Here is a 22289-nt window from a genome sequence, read left to right as displayed (position 1 = left end):
TTGGGTTGTGAGACTGGATATTTCAGTAAACCCTGCTTACAGTCAATCTGGACATTTCTTGCAGTTGGTCATGGCATACAGTTTGACTGGCCATGCCTCTCTGTCTGTACCTGACTGAGGTCTCTAGTCCCCCATGGTGGGAGGGAACTGTTATCAGGACTCCAAACAAGTCTCTTTCACTGGCTGATTGTCAGACTTGCACCACTCTGTGTCTCTCCCTCCTCCCTGGGGCACAGTCTGTCAAAAAAAATGGACACCCACCACCGCAGCCTGTCTCAGCGATGGGGAGCAGGCACTGTACTCTGGATAAATAGTCTTTGTACACAGGGAAAGCAATTCTGCTGGCTTCCAAGTTCCCATGGGAACTCCTGGCTTGTGGAGCTGTGAGGAAAGATCTCCCAAGCCAGCTGTGAAGGTAGGCTGGAAACATGACTGAGTACACTCACCTTAGTCTCTCCATCCCAGTTCCTCTGCTTAATGTTCAGGGTCTCCCTATATAGAGTACAAAATTCTCTCTGCTCACTTGCACCCTGAAATTACTGCCCTGGTAATTTTTCTGTCCCTTCTCTTGTTGCCCAGAGCCAGGGTGAACTCAACTGCTCCTATTCTGCCATCTTCTTGGAAGTCCTCAACACAGCTGGTATTTCATGGCACCATGGAGCCTCCTTCTTTTCCTTGACCTGTGCTTACTAGTTGTTGAACAAGTGGTTTTATTGTTGTTTTTATTTTCTAAATACAGGATCATGCCATTTGCAAAGAGCGAAAATTTTACTTCTTGTTTTCCAATTTGGATGCCTTTTATTTCTTTTTCTTGTGTAATTGCTCCAGCTGGAATTTGCAGCACAATGTTGAATAATAGCTTTGGCAGTTGGCATCCTTATCTTGTTCCAAATCTTAGAGGAAGGGCTTTCAGTCTTTCCTCATTGAGTATGTTAGCTGTCAGTTTTCATATATGCCCTTTATCATGTTGAGGAAATTTCCTTCAATTCCTTTCTTTTAAGGTATTTTATCAAAAATGGATGTTTGGTTTTGTCAAATGCCTTTTCTTCTTCAAATCAAGATGATCCTTTGGTGTTTCCCCTTTGATTTGTTAATGTGATGTAGTATATTAATTGATTTTCTTGTATTGAACCTCTCTTTCATACCTGGGGTAAAACCCACTTGATCATGTTATCATAGTTATTTTAAAGTACTGCTGGATTTGATTTATAAGTGTTACATTGAGGATTTCTGCTTCTGTATTCATTAGAGAGATTGGTTTGATGTTTTCTTGTAGTATTTTTGTCTGGCTTTGGCATTAGGGTGATGTTAGCTTCATAGAATTAGTTATGTAGCATTTCCTCCTCAGCTTTTTGAAGAGTTTGAGCAGGCCTAGTATTCGTATTGGAATGCTTATTAGAGTTCACCTGTAAGGCCATTTAGTCCTGAACTTTTCTTTCCTGGAAAACTTTTGATTACTGGTTTATAATCTTTACTTGTGATTTTTTTTTTTTTTGAGATATGCTGTTTTCAGTGTGGTTTGTTCTTGTGTTTCTAGGAGGTTTTCCATTTCATTTAAGTTCTCTAGTTTGTTGGCCTGTGGTAGCTAATAGTATCCTCTTGTGATCTCTTATTTCTGTTTTAAGGCCTAGTTACCATAGTTACTATATTATGCTTATGTCTCTTATTGACACTATGAATCTTTACTGCCTTCTCAAAAAAAAAGTCGAGTGAATCCCACAATTATTCAACAAATGTATGAGAATACCATGTCCAAAACAGAAAATCTGTACTTAAAGAACTTAAGGGCCCAGCAAACAAATGGTTCATGAAACAAGATGGAGGAAAACTTAAAAAACTTGAAAGGAATAACCAATATTCCCTATTCAAAAAACCATAAAATAGTGACAAACAAGATATAATCTAAGAACTGAAAATTAACAGGAGAAAGTACTCTAAATAAACTTGGTACAAATTTTTTAAATTTACATTATGGGAAAAATAATAGTTTAATACATCACATAAAATTTCCAAAGTCACAAAGCTAAACCAGTATTGCCAGGAAAAATGTTGGCTTTATTCTGTTAAAAGTGCTGTTAAATTTATTTTAATTAATAATTAATAATTTATTATTTTATATTAACCCTGTACTTTAAGAAGGTAAAAGAAATACAATAAAACATCATTTGAGGAAAGGCAGAAGGGAATTAATAGAGTGGAGCAAAAATAAATAATTTATTAATTAAAAAAATAGAAGAAATATCTAAGATCCAGAGTAGTGTGCCTAATGGTACTTTCTACAATGAAGATAATATTCTTTTTGTATCAGCCCAGTTACATTACAGAAGTCACTAGGCACATGTGGCCAGGGGACATATGAAATTTGTATAGTGGTGCTGAAGAAAAACAACTTTTAAACTTTAATTAAATTTTATTTATATTAAATAGCAAGATGTGGCTTAGAAGTATGCAACTTGCATTGCAAGCTACAAGTATACAGTATACAGTTGAATAGCAAGGCCCAAGAATCTTGGAGGAGGCAGTTAAATGTAATAAAATAGATTCAAGAGAAATATGGGAAAAGGACTGTGCCTGTTGGAAAGTATTATGTACTCCAGAAAAGCCGTGTTTTAATCCTGATCCTATCTTGTAGGAGCAGCTGTTTCTTTTGATCTTAATTCAACATTCTAGGTGGAAAGTTTTGATTAGCTTATCTTCACAGGGATATGTCGTGCCCAATTTTGGGTGTGACCTTTTGATTCGATGAAGATGTGACTGCACCCATTCCAGGTGGGTCTTGATTAGTTTACTAGAATCCTTTAAAAGAAGAAGCATTTTGGAGAGAGTTAGAAACAACAGAGCCTACAGAAACAGAGCAGAGCTGACACAGATGCTGGTACTTGGAGAGCAGAGACAGATATTTGTAGATGTTTGGAGCCCAGCAGATGCTGCCATGAGATGATAAGGAAGCCAAAATCTGGAGAGAGCCAAGGGGAGCCAAGAGATGAAAGCCAGCCCTGGAGAAGAAAATTGAAGAACCCCCATAGAAACAGGCTGAAAGCAACATGGCCCAGGAGCAAGGGATCATCAAGGGACCAATGTGCCTTCCCAGCTGATAGAGGTGTTCCAAATGCATTAGCCTTTCTTGAATTAAGGTATCTCTACCTGGATGCCTTAGTTTGGACATTTTCATGGACTTAGAACTGTAAACTTGTAACTTACTAAATTCCTCTTTTTAAAAGCCATTCTAGTTCTGGTATATCACATTCTGGCAAACTAAGGCAAGCTAAGACACATTGTCAAAATAGAAAGTAAGTTTGTGAGGCAGAAGTTGACACAATAATATGTATTTAGTATTAAAAAAGTTGGAATGTACTCAGACTTACAAAAGTTTTAAGTGAATAAGGTCTGCTTATTGTCTGGAGAACTCATCAGAACTCAAAAATGGAAAGATTTGGTGAGGTCAGCTGGGTTCCAAGATTCAGAAGGAAAGCAAAGTTTATTCTTCTCCCAAAATTCTATGCTGTCCAGCTGTTTCTCAAGGTGAATATAACCTATCTTTTGAATTCCTTTAAAACATTCAGTAAACCTAATAAGGGCTATATTCCAGGAGTCACACCTTGGTTATACAGATGATAAATGTTTTCAATGTTTCATTCGATGGGGCAATCATTTTTTCATCTTGATTGGGAATGCCAGACTATTGCAAAATTATCACCATCATATGATACATGTGTAAGGCCATCATTAAGGGAAGTTTTGAAAATTTTTAATCATTTATAAGTACTTTTGGCTGTATTTATAAGTACTTTTGGCTGTATTCTGTGTGCTGGGAAAAAGTCCAGGTCCTGGAACTTCAGCAGGGACCATAACACACTGGGTCTTTACAGAGAAATAGCTGGAATTCTCTGAAATAATGAAAAGAAAAGTAAATGGAAGATTAAGAAATATGAATTTTTCTCATGTCACTTCACAAGAGATAATCTTCCTTTCCAATTTGCATGCCTTTTATTTCTTTATGTAGACAAATTGTTCTGTCAAGAATGTCTAGTACAATATTTAATAGCAGAAAATCAAAGCAAGCATGCCTTGTCTTGTTACTAATCTTATGAGAAAAGCTTTCAGGCTTTTCTGTTATGATGCTAGCTGTAGATTTTTCATGAATACCCTTTATTTGGTTAAGAGTTCCTTTCCAGTCCTTGTCATGATTGTTTTTATCATGAAAAGTAGTGAGTTCAGTTTTTTTTTCCCAGCAAACTAGGTGGTCATTTTTTCAGTTATTAATATGGAGTATTACACTGGTTGATTTCTATATATTGGCACATCCCTTGAATTCATAAGCTAAATCCCAGTAGGTCATAATGTGTGGTCCTGTTATCATTCTGCTAGATTTGGTTTGAAAGTATGTGGTTGAGGATTTTGGCATCTATATTAATGAAGGATAATTTGTAGTTTTGATGCCTTTGTATGGCGTTCATAGAAGCACAATGCTAGCCTCATAGAATTAGGAAGTATTCCCTTATCTTCTATTTCTTGGAAGAATTTGAGAAGTATAGTTGCCAATTTTTCTTTATATAGTTCATAGATGTCAATAGTAAAACCATCTTGTCCTGAACTTTTCTTTGTTTGGAGATTTTCAATTTCTGGTCTACTCCTTTTGCTTGATATAGTTCTATTAAGATGTTTTATTCCTTCTTGAGACAGTTTCTGTATTTTTGGGGATTCTAGGAGTGTTTCCATTTCAACTCAGTTATTGAATTTGTTGGCAATCAGTTGTTCATAGCATCATCTTATTATATTATGTCTTTAGTCTAGCAGTATTGTCCATAATTTCATTTTTGACTTTAGTTATTCATGTTTTCTTTCTTTTTTCCTTGTCAGACTAGCTAAACGTTTGGAAATTGTATTGATCTTTTCGAAGTTCCAACTTTTGGTTTTGTGATTTTCTCTGTTGTTTTTTCTCATCACTATTCTGTTTCCACTCTAATCTGTATTTCTTTCTTTCTCATAATTATGTGTTTAGTTTGCTCTTCTTTTTATAGTTCCTTAATATGTAGAATTAAATTTTAAGTTATTAGATTTAAGATTTTTCTACTTTATAAAAGTAGGTGGTTCTACCTATAAGTTTCTCTCTGAGCACTTCTATCATTTCATCCCATAAGTAGTGATGTTGTGTGATGGTTTTTATTAATGTATTTTCTAATTTTCCTTGTGATATGTTTTTTGCCCCCCAATGCTAAAAAATGCAGTTTATTTGCCATATGTTTGTGAATTTCCCAGCTTTCCTTCATTATTGATTTTTATTTTCATCACATTATGATAGGAGAAGATATCTTGTCTTACTTTAGTCTTTCAAAAAATTTTTGGCGTGTTTAATGACCAGACATATGGTCTACCATGGAGAATATTCCATGTGCACTGAAAGGAACTCCTGCTATTGTGTGGAGTGTCTTGTATATTACTGCTAGGTCTAAACAATGTGTTATGTTTTTCAATTCCCTTGCCTTAGGATGTGATGCAAATGGGAGATTCCTCCCTCTAGAATTGCATTAGTGATTAGCTCATGCAGTCTCCTATTCTTGGAGCACATTGTACCAACATGCAGAATGGCCTTCTTTCAGGCCTAGGTGACAATAATTTTGAAGCCTTCATTGAATATTCAGGTCCTCTGTTGGTACCTATCCAAAGCTCATCAGTACCTCTGTGTTTTCACCAAAGGGTTTACTACTTATAATATACTTTTCTTGCCTACTTACTCTCCCACTAAGCTCCAGAAGGTCAGTTATCAGGTTTGTATTTCTCACTTGTGAATCTCAAGTTTTAGAATTAATGTTTAAGGAAACCACTCCCTAGAGAAATATTTGAAGAGCTTTAAGGAGTCAGTGCCTCAGCAAGAAATGCTAGAGAGTAATTAGGATGTGTCTGGGAGCTACTTGAATCAGTTTCAAAGATGATTAAATAAAACCCATTGATGTATCTCTCTAACTCAACTTGCAGGTAAACTCACTGTCCTCCCCAGTATGTAGGACATGACTCTCGGGGATAAAAATTTCCCTGGCAACATAAGATGTGATTGCCAGGGATGACCCTGGCTCTGGCATCCTGGGATTAAGAAAGCCTTCTTGGCCAAAAGGGGAGAGGGGAAAGAAACAAAATGAAATTTCAGTGACTGAGAGATTTCAAATAGAGCCAAGAGGTCATTCTAGAGGTGATTCTTATGCATTATAAATATCCCTCTTTAGTTTTTAGTATGTTAGAATAGCTAGAAGGAAATACCTAAAACTGGTGAACTGTAATTCAGTAGCCTTGATTCTTGAAGATGATTGTATAATTATATAGCTTTTACAGTGGGACCTTGTGTTTGTGAAAACCTTATGGCTGACATTCCCTTTATCCCGTGCATGGACAGATGAGTAAAAAAATAAGGACAAAAAAGAAATAATTGGGGTGGGTAAGGGGTATGGTATGTTTTGGGTGTTCTTTTTATTTTAATTTTTAATTCTTATTTTTATTTTCTTTGGAATAATGAAAATGTTCAAAAATTGATTGTGGTGATGAATGTGTACAATATAATGAATACTATGAACCATTGATTGTACACTTTGGATTATTGATGTGAACAAATCAGTAAAATTGCATTATTAAAAATCACTTTCATTGTTAATGCTAACATAAAGGTCAGTGAATCACAGTGATAGGACAAAGGGTCATGTAATTTATGCAAGCAGTTTTTAAAGATGTATCATTTAGAAGGAAGTAGTGAATTAGTTTGAAAAACAAAGAAACGTGGAAAAAACAATTTGATGCAAAGTGAAAATTGTAAAATTTTAAGGAAACTTTAAACTGCCCTCAAGAAGATTAATATAAAGTATAAAACATCTCATTTGTTCAACTAAGAATTTATTGGACCATAAGAGAATATGGACTTGAGCCCCTGTTTTTCAATTTGAATTTCCTTATATTCATTAGTTTTAAAAAATATGAATTCAGTCCAGAGAGTTGTATTTTATTTTTATCTTTTTAACATCTTGAGTTGCATTCCTATATGATTTATGTACTTTCTTATTAATAAAATTTTAAAAAGTTATTGGTCTTCATTAGTAAATGTTTAAATTTGACTTGTGAGAAATAAGAAATGTTATGAAAGGATGAATATGTTTTTTAATGAAAACAACAAAAGCCGTTGAGGTTCACTGACCCAAACTTTTTCGGTGAAACCTGAACTGAGATGGCTGACAATGGGACGAAAAAGAGAACATGTGGTTCAAACTGTTTAAGTTTATGAATACTTAGACACTTTGATTTCAGGTTCAAAAGCATTTAAGACATAATTTAATAACAGCAATGACAGTAAATTTTCAGTAGGAAGTCATCTTTTGTAGACAAGTATACAAAGTATATTTTTGTTCCATGTTCTTTAGGGGCCCATTAAATGATTTCAAAGTGTTCCCTTTTCTGTTTTATCAAAAACTGTTTTCATGTTAATGCCTGATTTATTAGTATTTGTTGGATAACTTAGTTTAAATTATGGCATCTATTGTGAATACTCTTTTCGCTATTTTAATAACAAAATAATATTTTCTAATATTGAAGATGGAAATTTTTCCATGAAATTCTCTTACATTCATTCTGTCATGTTTTTTTATCTTGTTAAAATTATTCTTTCCAGGAATAAATGACTTGGAGGTGTTTGATAATATTTAGAAATTTGGAAAAATTGTGGCAGTGTCCTTTCCCTCTTTAAGGATTGACTTTTTTGTTATTGTTACATTTAATCACTAATCATATATTTTTGTAAAATTCTATGCAGCTTTCATGTAAATTTTTCTAAATTGATAAAATATCTTAGGGCTTGAATGTCAATAACTCTCATATAGAGAGTATGAATGGGCACACTCTGGGCTCAGAGCTTTTGGATTGAAGACTCAATAATAATGATCATTATAATAACAATATTAATTTGTTATTATTATAAATACCAGTGTTAAGTATTTATCAAGCTTACTTCAAATTTGATATATCTACATATATCAAATTCTTTTATTCAGACTATATGAGTTGGTTAAAATATCACCCAAATTTTACAGATGAAGAAATAAAAACAGAGAAGATAAATTACCTTCCCTTATGTTGGGAACTGAATCATGTTCCCTGCAAAAGACGCATTCAGATCCCAGCCCTGATCCTGTGTGTATAAACGTATTTGTAAATACAACTTTAAGATGTTATTAGTAAGGTGTGACCAAACTAAATGATGGTGGGCCTTAATCCAATGTAGCTAAAGTTCTTAAAAGTAAAAGAAATTTGGCACAGGAGAAGAAGCCATGGGAGCATTCACAAGCTGGAAATAAATGGATCCCAGAAGAAAAAGGAGAAGACCATGTCATTTCCATGTTACAGAAACCCCAGTGAACTCCAAAGATGGCTAGCCAGAAGATAAAAACTTCAGGAGAAAGCAAGTCTTCTAACTTCAAAAGCATGAGCTAACACATTTCCTTTGTTTAATCCATTCCATTTTATTTGTTTTAGAAGCTAGGATACTACAACACCTAGTATACATGGATCGTTTATAAATAGTGCTTCAGTTTATCCTGGGGCTCTAAAAGTATCAGGAATATTTGGCATCAGGGATAATTATAATTGATTCCAGCCTTCAGGCCCACTGAAACTTAATATCCATTTATTCTCTGGAAGCATGGCTATTTCTGGTACATCTAAGAGTTAGATGTCCTTCCAATTTCTTCTTACTGTGGCATCTAAAATGACATATTGAAGGTTTCTAAGATAGATCTGACTCTTATAGCCTTGTAAAAGCAATTGTGCCTGCAGAGATAGGTCCCATCTCTGGGTTAAAATATTTCGTTCTCAGGAGGAAGCAGTTCTACAAAGGCACATAGTAAATATTACATTGGCTCTGAGGCTATAACCCCAGGCTTTTGGGGGCATTTCTCAAAAATTCCAGGCAGTCTTAGTGTGCTGGTTTGAAACTGTTGCATACCCCAGAAAAGTTGTGTTTCTTTACTTCTCATTCAATATTGTTAGGTGGTATTTTTTTGTATTAAATTATTGTCATGGAGATGTGACCTGCCCGATTGTGGGTGGCATCTTTTCATTAGGTGGTTTCCATGGAGATGTATCTCCACCTATTCAAGGTAGTCACTTAGTCATTTAAGAAGAAACCATTTTGGAAGAAGCTTCAGAGCTGACAGATGCTGAGATCTCATGGTACCTTGACTAACCTCTCCCCAAATCTCTCTCTGGCTTAGAAAGTAGCCAGCCGATGCTCCCAGTAGTGATATCTTTTCCCATTTTCAGAGGGAGCAGAGTATCAACAATGCTTATACTGGGAATATGTATGTGTGGCAGTCTGTCAGGTGACCATGTGAGATACTTAAACACTTATCAAAAGTTTGTCTGAGAACTTGTTCTGCGTTTAATGGCATCTCACAGAAAACTAGAATAGCAGTCAAATCGCAGCTGAGGCAAAGATTTGCTAGTTGTAGGGTACAGCGTAGCGCCTGGTATGTAAGAAACGTTAATTCAGATTTGTGTAAACAGAGAAATCCCAAGGCCATGCCCATATGCCTAGAACAAGGTACATATTGAGAAAAGACCTGAGAAGACCCAAGTTGTGCCTCAGACTCTTCTCTGAAATTATTTTTGAAAACCTAAGCTTTGAAGGAGAGCACGTAGGAAGATCAGTTTGCAAAGACTGAGATAGATGGCTTTTTTCCCTTTTTCTGTCATACACTAACTGGATAAAAGCTTAAGGAATGTATACCTAAATTTCATGGATAGTACATTAAACTATCAAAATATCTAGGTTGCAACAGAAAATTACAGAACTTGTAAAAAATAGGAATTGATATTCCAGGCAAAGTAAAATTATTGAAGCATTAGAAACCATCAAGAGGCAGACTAGACCTATTGTAACCCGAAGGTTTTTTTAAGATGGTCATAAGTATGTTCAAAGAGGTGAAAGAAAATGTGACTAAAGAAATCGAGAAAACGAATGAACATAAAGAGTCCGTAAAAATAGAGAATCCATGCAAAGTAATGGAACAATAGCTTAAGCTACAATAACAATTAAAAATTCCCTACACGTTTTCAAGAGCAGATTGGACCTGACAGAAAAATGAATCAGTAAACTTTAATATAGGAAAATTGAGTTCATTCAGTTTGAGGAACAGGAAGAAAAAAAAAGTGGAGAGAGCCCAAAAGACTGTGGGACACCAGCAAGTATGCCAGTATGCATATTATGGGAATCCTAAAAGGAGAAATAGAGAAAGGGGCAGAAAATACTCAGACATAATGGCTGAAAACTTGCCAAATTCAACAAAAACCATGTATATACACAACCATGTTGTTCAACAAACTACTAACAGGATAAACACAAACCTACAACAAGGTATACGATAAACTAAAATGCTATAAGATAAAGAATTCTGAAAGCCAGAGGAGTGAGGCAATGTCCCATGTGCAAAGGAGCCTCAATAAGACTACTGTTTTCTCACAGAAAGCCATGGAGAGTCTAAGGCAGTGGGGTGGGATATTTAAAGTGAAGAAAACAAAATGTTGCCAGCAAAGAATTCTATATCCAGCCGTACCGTCCTTTATAAGAGGAATAGATTGAAGCAAGATGGTGGAGTAGGGAGTTCCAGGATTCAGTCTTCCACCAGAACAACTATTAAATGGGCAGGAACTATCTGAAACATTTTGAGACTCTGGAGGCCAGTGAAAAACTGTACAACATCCAGGGAAGAGCAGGAGGAAGATGCTGGTAAATTACACTCATATATTTGCTTTCTTTCTTTTTATCCTTTAAGTTACCCTTACTAATACTCTTCAATTCTGTGCCCTCCTCCAGATCTCTCACGTCTGTCTTTTCTTTTCAGTGACAGAATTCTCTTTAGTATTTCTTGAAGGGCTGGTCTCTTGTTAACAAATTCTCTCAGTATTTGTTTATCTTTGAAGATTTTTAAATCTCTCACAAACTTGAAGGGAAACGTTGCCGGATAAAGAATTCTTGGCTGGATATTTTTCTCTTTCAGAATCTTAAATATACTGTGCCACTGCCTTCTCACCTTCATGGAGATTGATGATCAATTCAAAATTAGTTTTATGTGGCTTCCCTCATATATACTGGATCACTTTTCTCTAGCTGATTTCAGGACTTTCTGCTTCTCTTCAGCATTTGATAGTCTTACTAGTATGTGTCTTGGAGTGGGTCTGTTTGGATTTACTCTATTTTTCACTGGGCTTCTTTGATTTGCATATTCATGTCTTTATATAAGGGTTGGAAAATTTTCCCCAATTATCTCCTCAAATAATCTTCCTAGACCTTTAATCTTCTCCTTCTGGAACAGTGATGATTCTTGTAATTGTGTACGTTGTGGTGTCCATCATTTCCATGAGATCCAATTCAAGTTTTTCCATCTTTTTTTTTTATTAATTAAAAAAAATAACACAACATTTAGAAATCATTCCATTCTACATATGCAATCAGTAATTCTTAATATCATCACATAGATGTATGATCATCATTTCTTAGTACATTTGCATCGATTTAGAAAAAGAAATAGCAAGACAACAGAAAAAGAAATAAAATGATAATATAGAGAAAAAATAAAAATAAAAAATACAAAAAAGTATATATAAACAAACAAAAAAACACTATAGCTCAGATGCAGCTTCATTCAGTGTTTTAACATAATTACATTACAATTAGGTAGTATTGTGCTGTCCATTTTTGAGTTTTTGTATCTAGTCCTGTTGCACAGTCTGTATCCCTTCAGCTCCAATTATCCATTATCTTACCCTATTTCTAACTCCTGATGGTCTCTGTTACCAATGACATATTCCAAGTTTATTCTCGAGTGTCGATTCACATCATTGGGACCATACAGTATTTGTCTTTTAGTTTTTGGCTAGTCTCACTCAGCATAATGTTCTCTAGGTCCATCCATGTTATTACATGCTTCATAAGTTTATTCTGTCTTAAAGCTGCATAATATTCCATCGTATGTATATACCACAGTTTGTTTAGCCACTCGTCTGTTGATGGACATTTTGGCTATTTCCATCTCTTTGCAATTGTAAATAACTCTGCTATAAACATTGGTGTGCAAATGTCCGTTTGTGTCTTTGCCCTTAAGTCCTCTGAGTAGATACCCAGCAATGGTATTGCTGGGTCGTATGGCAATTCTATATTCAGCTTTTTGAGGAACCGCCAAACTGCCTTCCACAGTGGTTGCACCATTTGACATTCCCACCAACAGTGGATAAGTGTGCCTCTTTCACCGCATCCTCTCCAGCACTTGTCATTTTCTGTTTTGTTGATAATGGCCATTCTGGTGGGTGTGAGATGATATCTCATTGTGGTTTTGATTTGCATTTCTCTAATGGCCAGGGACATTGAGCATCTCTTCATGTGCCTTTTGGCCGTTTGTATTTCCTCCTCTGAGAGGTGTCTCTTCAAGTCTTTTTCCCATTTTGTAATTGGGTTGGCTGTCTTTTTGTTGTTGAGTTGAACAATTTCATTATAAATTCTGGATACTAGACCTTTATCTGATATGTCGTTTCCAAATATTGATTCCCATTGTGTAGGCTGTCTTTCTACTTTCTTGATGAAGTTCTTTGATGCACAAAAGTGTTTAATTTTGAGGAGTTCCCATTTATTTATTTCCTTCTTCAGTGCTCTTGCTTTAGGTTTAAGGTCCATAAAACTGCCTCCAATTGTAAGATTCATAAGATATCTCCCTACATTTTCCTCTAACTGTTTTATGGTCTTAGACATAATGTTTAGATCTTTGATCCATTTTGAGTTAACTTTTGTGTAGGGTGTGAGATATGGGTCTTCTTTCATTCTTTTGCATATGGATATTCAGTTCTCTAGGCACCCCCATTTGTTGAAGAGACTGTTCTGTCCCAGGTGAGTTGGCTTGACTGCCTTATTAAAGATCAAATGTCCATAGATGAGAGGGTCTATATCTGAGCACTCTATTCGATTCCATTGGTTGATATATCTATCTTTATGCCAATACCATGCTGTTTTGACCACTGTGGCTTCATAATATGCCTTAAAGTCAGGCAGTGCAAGACCTCTAGCTTCGTTTTTTTTCCTCAAGATGTTTTTAGCAATTCGGGGCACCCTGCCCTTCCAGATAAATTTGCTTATTGGTTTTTCTATTTCTGAAAAATAAGTTGTTGGGATTTTGATTGGTATTGCATTGAATCTGTAAATCAATTTAGGTAGAATTGACATCTTAACTATATTTAGTCTTCCAGTCCATGAACACGGTATGCCCTTCCATCTATTTAGGTCTTCTGTGATTTCTTTCAGCAGTTTTTTGTAGTTTTCTTTATATAGTTTTTTTGTCTCTTTAGTTAAATTTATTCCTAGGTATTTTATTCTTCTAGTTGCAATTGTAAATGGGATTCGTTTCTTGATTTCCCCCTCCACTTGTTCATTGCTAGTGTATAGAAATGCTACAGATTTTTGAATGTTGATCTTGTAGCCTGCTACTTTGCTGTACTCATTTATTAGCTCTAGTAGTTTTGTTGTGGATTTTTCCGGGTTTTCGACGTATAGTATCATATCGTCTGCAAACAATGATAGTTTTACTTCTTCCTTTCCTATTTTGATGCCTTGTATTTCTTTTTCTTGTCTAATTGCTCTGGCTAGAACCTCCAACACAATGTTGAATAATAGTGGTGATAGTGGACATCCTTGTCTTGTTCCTGATCTTAGGGGGAAAGTTTTCAATTTTTCCCCATTGAGGATGATATTAGCTGTGGGTTTTTCATATATTCCCTCTATCATTTTAAGGAAGTTCCCTTGTATTCCTATCCTTTGAAGTGTTTTCAACAGGAAAGGATGTTGAATCTTGTCAAATGCCTTCTCTGCATCAGTTGAGATGATCATGTGATCTTTCTGCTTTGATTTGTTGATATGGTGTATTACATTAATTGATTTTCTTATGTTGAACCATCCTTGCATACCTGGGATGAATCCTACTTGGTCATGATGTATAATTCTTTTAATGTGTTGTTGGATACGATTTGCTAGAATTTTATTGAGGATTTTTGCATCTATATTCATTAGAGAGATTGGCCTGTAATTTTCTTTTTTTGTAATATCTTTGCCTTTTGGTATGAGGGTGATGTTGGCTTCATAGAATGAATTAGGTAGCTTTCCCTCCACTTCAATTTTTTTGAAGAGGTTGAGCAGGGTTGGTACTATCTGGAATGTTTGATAGAATTCAGATGTGAAGCCGTCTGGTCCTGGACTTTTCTTTTTAGGAAGCTTTTGAATGACTGATTCAATTTCTTTACTTGTGATTGGTTTGTTGAGGTCATCTATGTCTTCTTGAGTCAAAGTTGGTTGTTCATGTCTTTCCAGGAACCCGTCCATTTCCTCTAAATTGTTGTATTTATTAACGTAAAGTTGTTCATAGTATCCTGTCATTACCTCCTTTATTTCTGTGAGGTCAGTAGTTATTACCTCTCCTTTTTGTCAATCTTGCTAAGGGCCCATCAATCTTATTGATTTTCTCATAGAACCAACTTCTGGCCGTATTCATTTTCTCTATTGTTTTCAATTTCATTTATTTCTGCTCTAATCTTTGTTATTTCTTTCCTTTTGCTTGCTTTGGGATTAGTTTGCTGTTCTTTCTCCAGTTCTTCCAAATGGATAGTTAATTCCTGAATTTTTGCCTTTTCTTCTTTTCTGATATAGGCATTTAGGGCAATAAATTTCCCTCTTAGCACTGCCTTTGCTGCGTCCCATAAGTTTTGATATGTTGTGTTTTCATTTTCATTCGCCTCGAGGTCTTTGCTTATTTCTCTAGCAATTTCTTCTTTGACCCAGTCGTTGTTTAGGAGTGTGTTGTTGAGCCTCCACGTATTTGTGAATTTTCTGGCACTCCGCCTATTATTGATTTCCAACTTCTTTCCTTTATGATCCAAGAAAGTGTTGTGTATGATTTCAATCTTTTTAAATTTGTTAAGACTTGCTTTGTGACCCAGCATATGGTCTATCTTTGAGAATGATCCATGAGCACTTGAGAAAAAGGTGTATCCTGCTGTTGTGGGATGTAATGTCCTATAAATGTCTGTTAAGTCTAGCTCATTTATAGTAATATTCAGATTCTCTATGTCTTTATTGATCCTCTGTCTAGATGTTCTGTCCATTGATGAGAGTGGTGAATTGAAGTCTCCAACTATTATGGTATATGAGTCTATTTCCCTTTTCAGTGTTTGCAGTATATTCCTCACGTATTTTGGGGCATTCTGGTTCGGTGCGTAAATATTTATGATTGTTATGTCTTCTTGTTTAATTGTTCCTTTTATTAGTATATAGTGTCCTTCTTTGTTTCTTTTAACTGCTTTACATTTGAAGTCTAATTTGTTGGATATTAGTGTAGCCACTCCTGCTCTTTTCTGGTTGTTATTTGCATGAAATATCTTTTCCCAACCTTTCACTTTCAACCTATGTTTATCTGTGGGTCTAAGATGTGTTTCCTGTAGACAGCGTATAGAAGGATCCTGTTTTTTAATCCATTCTGCCAATCTATGTCTTTTGATTGGGGAATTCAGTCCATTGACATTTAGTGTTATTACTGTTTGGATAATATTTTCCTCTAACATTTTGCCTTTTGTATTATGTATATCATATCTGATTTTCCTTCTTTCTACACTCTTCTCCATACCTCTGTCTTCTGTCTTTTTGTATCTGACTCTAGTGCTCCCTTTAGTATTTCTTGCAGAGCTGGTCTCTTGGTCACAAATTCTCTCAGTGACTTTTTGTCTGAGAATGTTTTAATTTCTCCCTCATTTTTGAAGGATAATTTTGCTGGATATAGAAATCTTGGTTGGCAGTTTTTCTCTTTTAGTAATTTAAATATATCATCCCACTCTCTTCTAGCGTCCATGGTTTCTGCTGAGAAATCTACACAGTCTTATTGGGTTTCCCTTGTATGTGACGGATCGTTTTTCTCTTGCTGCTTTCATGATCCTCTCTTTCTCTTTGACCTCTGAAATTCTAACTAGTAAGTGTCTTGGAGAACGCCTATTTGGGTCTAATCTCTTTGGGGTGCGCTGCACTTCTTGGATCTGTAATTTTAGGTCTTTCATAAGAGTTGGGAAATTTTCAGTGATAATTTCCTCCATTAGTTTTTCTCCTCCTTTTCCCTTCTCTTCTCCTTCTGGGACACCCACAACACGTATATTTGTGCGGTTCATATTGTCCTTGAGTTCCCTGATACCCTGTTCAAATTTTTCCATTCTTTTCCCGATATTTTCTGTTTCTTTTTGGATTTCAGATGTTCCATCCTCAAAATCACTAATTCTATCTTCTGTCTCTTTAAATCTATCATTGTAGGTATCCATTGTTTTTTTCCATCTTTTCTACTTTGTCCTTCACTTCCATAAGTTCTGTGATTTGTTTTTTCAGTTTTTCTATTTCTTCTTTATGTTCATCCCATGTCGTCTTCATGTCCTCCCTCAATTTATCGATTTCTATTTTGAAGAGGTTTTCCATTTCTGTTCGTATATTCAGCATTAGTTGTCTCAGCTCTTGTATCTCATTTGAACTATTGGTTTGTTCCTTTGACTGGGCCATATTCTCAGTCTTCTGAGCGTGGACAGTTATCTTCTGCTGCTGGTGTCTGGGCATTTAGTCAGATTTCCCTGGGTGTCGGACCCAACAAGGTTGTAAGATTTTTCTGTGAAATCTCTGGGTTCTGTTTTTCTTATCCTGCCCAGTAGGTGGCGCTCGTGGCACACGTTTGTGTACAGGTCCCACCAGTAAAAGGTGCTGTGGGTCCTTTAACTTTGGAAAACTCTCGCCGTCCGGGAGGTTCGCTAGCTGAAGCGGCTTGGAAGAGTGCCAGCCATCCCGGGTTCCGAACGCGGGGAGGGTTGCTGGCCGCCGCAGCCCAGGAAAGCGCCCGTCTGAATTTCCTAGTTGGCCTGGGGCGCCAAGCTTGGCGGGAGGGCGCCAAGCTTGGCGGGAGGGCGCCAGCCGCAGCGGCCCACCCGGGAGAGTGCACGTTCCCGGGGAGTCACGGGTTTGGAAGGGGGCCCCCCCCGTCGCCGTTCTCCGTGGCCTGGGGATTTCCGATCCAATTCTCTCAGTTGGTCCGGGGGGCTGCGCATGGTGTGGGCGCCAGCCGCTGTGGTTTGAGGGGACTGCCTGTCCAATTCTCCCAGCCGGCCCGGGGAGGGGGAAGGGAGTGACTCCGGCCGCTTGCCGCCCCGCCCGGTGAAGCCCGCGCCCCTCGGCGATCTCACCAGAGCCGGTTCTCTTAGCCAGCCAGCCGTTCCAGGATGGGGTATGCTGTCTTTTTTATCTCTGTCGTGGCTTTGGGAGCTGTTCTGTATCGTTTCTACTCCCCTAGTAGCTGTCCTGGAGGAGAAACTAAGATCCGCGCGTCTTACTAAGCCGCCATCTTCTCCGGAAGTCTCAAAACATTGTATTCTGATACTCTCTTAAACATACCGACTCCCAAGGTAATTGACCAAGCCCTTGATCTTGAGTCATGCTGTTATGAAACTTATTTCTGTAATGGATAAGCTAAACCTACAATTATATCTATATCTATCTAAGTATCTGTATCTATCTATGTATCTATATCTATCTTTATATCTGTATCTATCCATCTAATCTGCCTGTCTAATCTATGCATGCCTAAGAGTTACTTCCAGAGAACCTTTTATTCATATGTGGCCTCTTTCTAAGCCCAACACTACAAATAAAATCATTACCCTTCCCACTAAGTGGGACATGATGTCCAAGTATGTAAGTCGTCTTGGCATTTAGAACATGAGTTCTAGGGATAAGCCTCATCCTTGCAGTGTGGGATCAACAATATCTAATCAAAAGGTGGAAAAGATGTGTAACAATTTAAGGTATCAGCAATGAAGAGATTTTAAGTAGAGTCAAGAAGCTATTCTGGAATTTTCTTTTTTGCAAGTTTCAGCTGGATATTGCTAATTGCCACAGTATGCCAAGACCCAAACAACAGTATTCCTGAAAGCCCTACAGAATACCCAGCACTTTGAGATTCCATAAAGGTTCTGCTCACGAGGCTTACATTTCAGGTACCTAAATCTTCCAGATGGCTCCTAGACTAGATAAGCTGTGAAACCCAGTGTTACCAGTCTGTCCAAGAGCATCAACCAGTTGTATCCCCCTAAACCATAGCATTGACACTCCTATTTAGCATGAAGTAGTTAGAATGGTTATTGCCCAAATATCCCTAAAGAAAGAGAAGGATCAAAGGGAACAGAAGACTTGTAACAGAAAAGATAGGATTTAAGAAATGAATATGACTGCTGAATTATTATATTGATATTTCTTTAGTCTCCAATGTCTTGGAGCAGCTAGAAGGAAGTACCTGAAATTGTAGAACTGTAACCCATATACTTTGAAATTTGTTCTAATACTAATTGTCAAAATGTACTTTGAAATTTATTGCTTTTTTTGTGTACATATTATATTTCACAATAAAAATGTTAAAAAAAGTTATAATTGATAACAAGCACTGAAAGTGGTAGAGAGTTAGAGTGGGAAAGTATAAGTAAGTGAGTATGTTGTGGTCAAGTAGGTATGACTGTTATTTATAATCTGAACCCTGTAATAGCCATAAGGAAAATATATTAAAAGTAGATCCAGGTAGAAAAGAGATGGCAGTTAGTATGCTATGGTACATGAAATCAAATAAATACAGTTGTAGGCATTAGTAGAAGAACTGAGTTGCAAAAAAATAAAATAAAAAATTAAAAAAAAAGGAATCTTAAGACTTAAAAAGGCCAAAGAGCAAAATCAATGGAAGAGGTAAGTCCTGCATTATCAATAGTGACTTAAAATGTTGAATGGGTTAAATTCTCCAGTCAAAAGTTTGAAATTGGCAAACTGAATAAAAAAAACATATGCTCTCTACAGGAGACTAGCTTAAAGTTGAAAGATACAAGTAGGTTAAAAATGAAAGAATGGATAAAACATATACCATGCAGCTAGTAAACAGAAGACAGCTGGGGCAGTTATACTAATTGCAGATATAATGAACTTTAAGTAAAAAAACTTATAAGGGACAAAGATGATCAGTTCAGCATGGAGACCTAATAATTATAAATATATGTGCACCTAACAGCAGTTTCCCCAAATACATGAAACCAACACTCTCAGATTTGAAGGGAGAAACTAATGGTTCTACATTAATAGTAGGCGACTTATTTCCTTCAACTCTTACACTTTTAAAGTGAAGTGTATAACTTCTGTACAGTAAAGTACACAAATATTAGGTGTAAAAGTAAATTAATTTTTGCTTACCTATGAAAACTCTCCTAATGGTTCATTCTTTTAAAAGCCCAACATACAAGACTTTTCTTTTATGGTTGAGGCTTTTGTGTCCTGTTGAAGAAACATTTGCCTACCCCAAGATCATGAGCATATTTTATTTTTCTTCTAGAAGCTTTATATTGCTAGCTTCTGCATTTAATTTTATGGTCCATATTCAACTCATTTTGTATACTCTGATGTATGGGTCATGATGCGTTTTTGCCGCATAAATAGCCAGTTATTTTAGCTCTGTTTATTGACTTGACTCTTTTTCACCATTGAATTGCTTTGGTGCACACCTTGGGCAAAAGTCAATTGACCTTATAAATGTGATCAATTCTGGACTTTCTGTTCTGTTCCATTGAGATCAATGTCTATACTTACCAAAATAGCACACTATTTTGAATTTTATAATTTGATACGTAGCTTTGAAATCAGATAGTGTAAGACCTCCTATTTTGTTCTTGTTCATAGTCATTTTGGCTTTTATAGGGTCTTTGCACTTCCACATAAATCTTAGAATCAGCTAAAAATTTTCCATGAAAATTTTTGCTGAGATTTTGTTTGAGGTCACATTGAGATAAATTAGGAAAGAATAGACATCTTTCCAATAAATTGTAAAAGTTTATAGATTCAACTTCCCTCATGTATTATCCTATAATGTAATCTAATTGACAGTTTTATTTCTTCCCTTCCACATTTGTACCTTCTGTTTCTTTTTTGCCTTATTGCTTATGCTGTCCTTATATAAAAAAACAAGTTGGCAACTGTGCCCTCTCTTTTTCTTCTTTAGGATAATTTGTAAAAAAATGGTAGCATTTCTGCTTCAATGATGGAGATAATTGACCTGCAGTGCTAACTGTCCTTAAAGATGTGTTTTGAAAAGGTTTTTAATTGCAAATTTAATTCTTTTAATAAGCAAAATTAATTCAGGTTTTCTTTTTGATGAGTTTTGGTAAGTAACATTTTTCATTTCATCCAAATTATCAAATTTATTGGCATAAACTTATTCATGTATCTTCTTATTTTCATTACTGATATTGGCAGTTTGTGTTCTCTCTGTTCTTCCATCTCTGTCTCCTCACTCTGTCTCTTTTGCCAGTTTTGTGAGGGGTATGATAATTTTATTAATGTTTTGAAAAGTAAAGTTTTGTGGCATTGTAGATTTTCTCTTACTTGTATGTTTATTTTTTAGTTATTGATTTCCCTCTTTATTATTTCTTTACTTCTACATTCTTGGGATTTAATTTGGTTTTCTCTTTCCAGATTCTTGAGATTGTAAGTTAGATTACCAATTACTGACTTTGCCACCATTTCCTCTTTTCAGAAATATGTGTTTGGTGATACAGCTTTCCCTCTGAATCTTGCTTTTGCTGCCTTCCATGAGTTTTTTTGTTTTTATTTTTGCTGTGATGCTCCATGGATTTTTGGGGGTCCTCGAGGACAGTGGGGGCAGAGACAGGGCTCCCAGCTGGTTGAGAGGCAGCCAGAGCCATGAGGCAGGAGTGGGGCCAGTTTGGTACAGTTCCTAGGTGCTCAGTGATTCTTGCTGGGCAGGGAGGGGGAAGCGCTGAGGTGGGGAGGTGGTGGTGGTGCCCATGGCCACCTTCACCTTTTCACGGACTCCACCCACTGGTGCTGCATGTCTTACACCACTGGCTGGAACAAGCCCCTGAGGCCGTCCAGGAAGGCCTTGGCCTGCAGGCGTGTCTGCTAGGCCTGCTCCTCCACCTTGGCCCGCACCTCCTCCAGGCATGCTCCTGCAGAGGCTGGCCTACCAGGCGGCTCTTGGTGGCGGCCCTGCTGCAGCAGCAGCCAGAGGCTCTCTCGCAGATGGTGTCCAGTCTGCGCTCGGCGCCCTCGTGGGCCCCCATGGTACACAGTCAGTCACTTTTGCAGGTCCTGGGCATTGCCAAGTGGCCGCTTGTGCAGCTTGCGCAGGTGGGAGGTGAGATGAGTGTGCAACTCATCAGTGTTCTGGCCCGGCATGGCCATGGCTTCATTGCATTACTGCTCCAGGCAGCTATACAGGTCTTCCATGTCTGGCATGAGCCGGTCCTGCGCTGCCTGCAGCTCCTTGGACAGGCGCACCTGTATCTCCTTGTTTATGGGCCCCAGCTGGACATCCAGCTCCGACTTGTAAGCCCTCACCTCCCTCACTGTCTCCTCCATCAGTGTTTTGACATATCATAATTTCATAATTTATTTAACAGTATTTTCTAATATCCATTATAATTTCGTTTTAAAACTATAGATTATTTAGAAGCATGTTGCTTGATTGCCAGATATTTGAGAATATAGTTATCTTTGGGTTTGGATAAGTAATTGAATTCCACAGGACCAGACAACATACTCAATATACTTTCAGTCTAAAACTTTGATGCTTTGTAGCCTGACTCATGATGTATTTTGGTAAATGTTTCATGTGCACTTACAAAGAGTGTGTTTTCTGCAGTTTTCGGATACAGAGCTTTAGGTAACTCAATTAGATTAAACTGACTAATCATATTATTAAATCTTTAAATCTTGACCAGTTATTTTGGCTGTTCTGTCAGATATTGAGGGTTTGTGTTAAAAATCTCTTATAATTGCAGGCTTGTCTATGTCTCCTTTTACTTCTGTCAACTTTTACTTTGCATATTTGAAGCTATGTTATTAGATATGTGTAAACTTAGAACTGTTGTATCTTCCTGTTGAATTGACCCTTATAAAATGTATTTTATTTGTACTTCTTGATATAGTCTATTTTTTCTGAAATTAATACAAGCTTTCTGTAAGTTAGGATTTTCATGATGTGTACGTATCATCCTTTTGTTTCATCCTTTCTTTGTCCTTATATTTAAAGTGTTTCCTTTGATTGTTTTTAATGTAACTTTATTGAGATGTAGTCAGACACATAATCCATCCAAAACATACAGTCCATGGCTCATAGTATCATCACATAGTTGGTACATTCATCATTACATCA

General features: G+C 36.6%; 1 protein-coding gene and 1 pseudogene across 1 annotated transcript in view; one reads left to right on the top strand and one right to left on the bottom strand.

Annotated features, from left to right (window-relative positions):
* The window catches only part of LOC143653610 (uncharacterized), a 72329-nt gene that overhangs the window by 5827 nt on the left and 44213 nt on the right, over positions 1-22289 (top strand). The window lies entirely within an intron of this gene.
* LOC143653334 (apolipoprotein E pseudogene) lies at positions 20850-21499 on the bottom strand (annotated as a pseudogene).

Source organism: Tamandua tetradactyla, chromosome 13 (genome assembly GCF_023851605.1).
Source record: "Tamandua tetradactyla isolate mTamTet1 chromosome 13, mTamTet1.pri, whole genome shotgun sequence".
Classification (NCBI taxonomy): Eukaryota; Metazoa; Chordata; class Mammalia; order Pilosa; family Myrmecophagidae; genus Tamandua; species Tamandua tetradactyla.
This window is presented reverse-complemented; position numbering and strand designations above follow the sequence as displayed.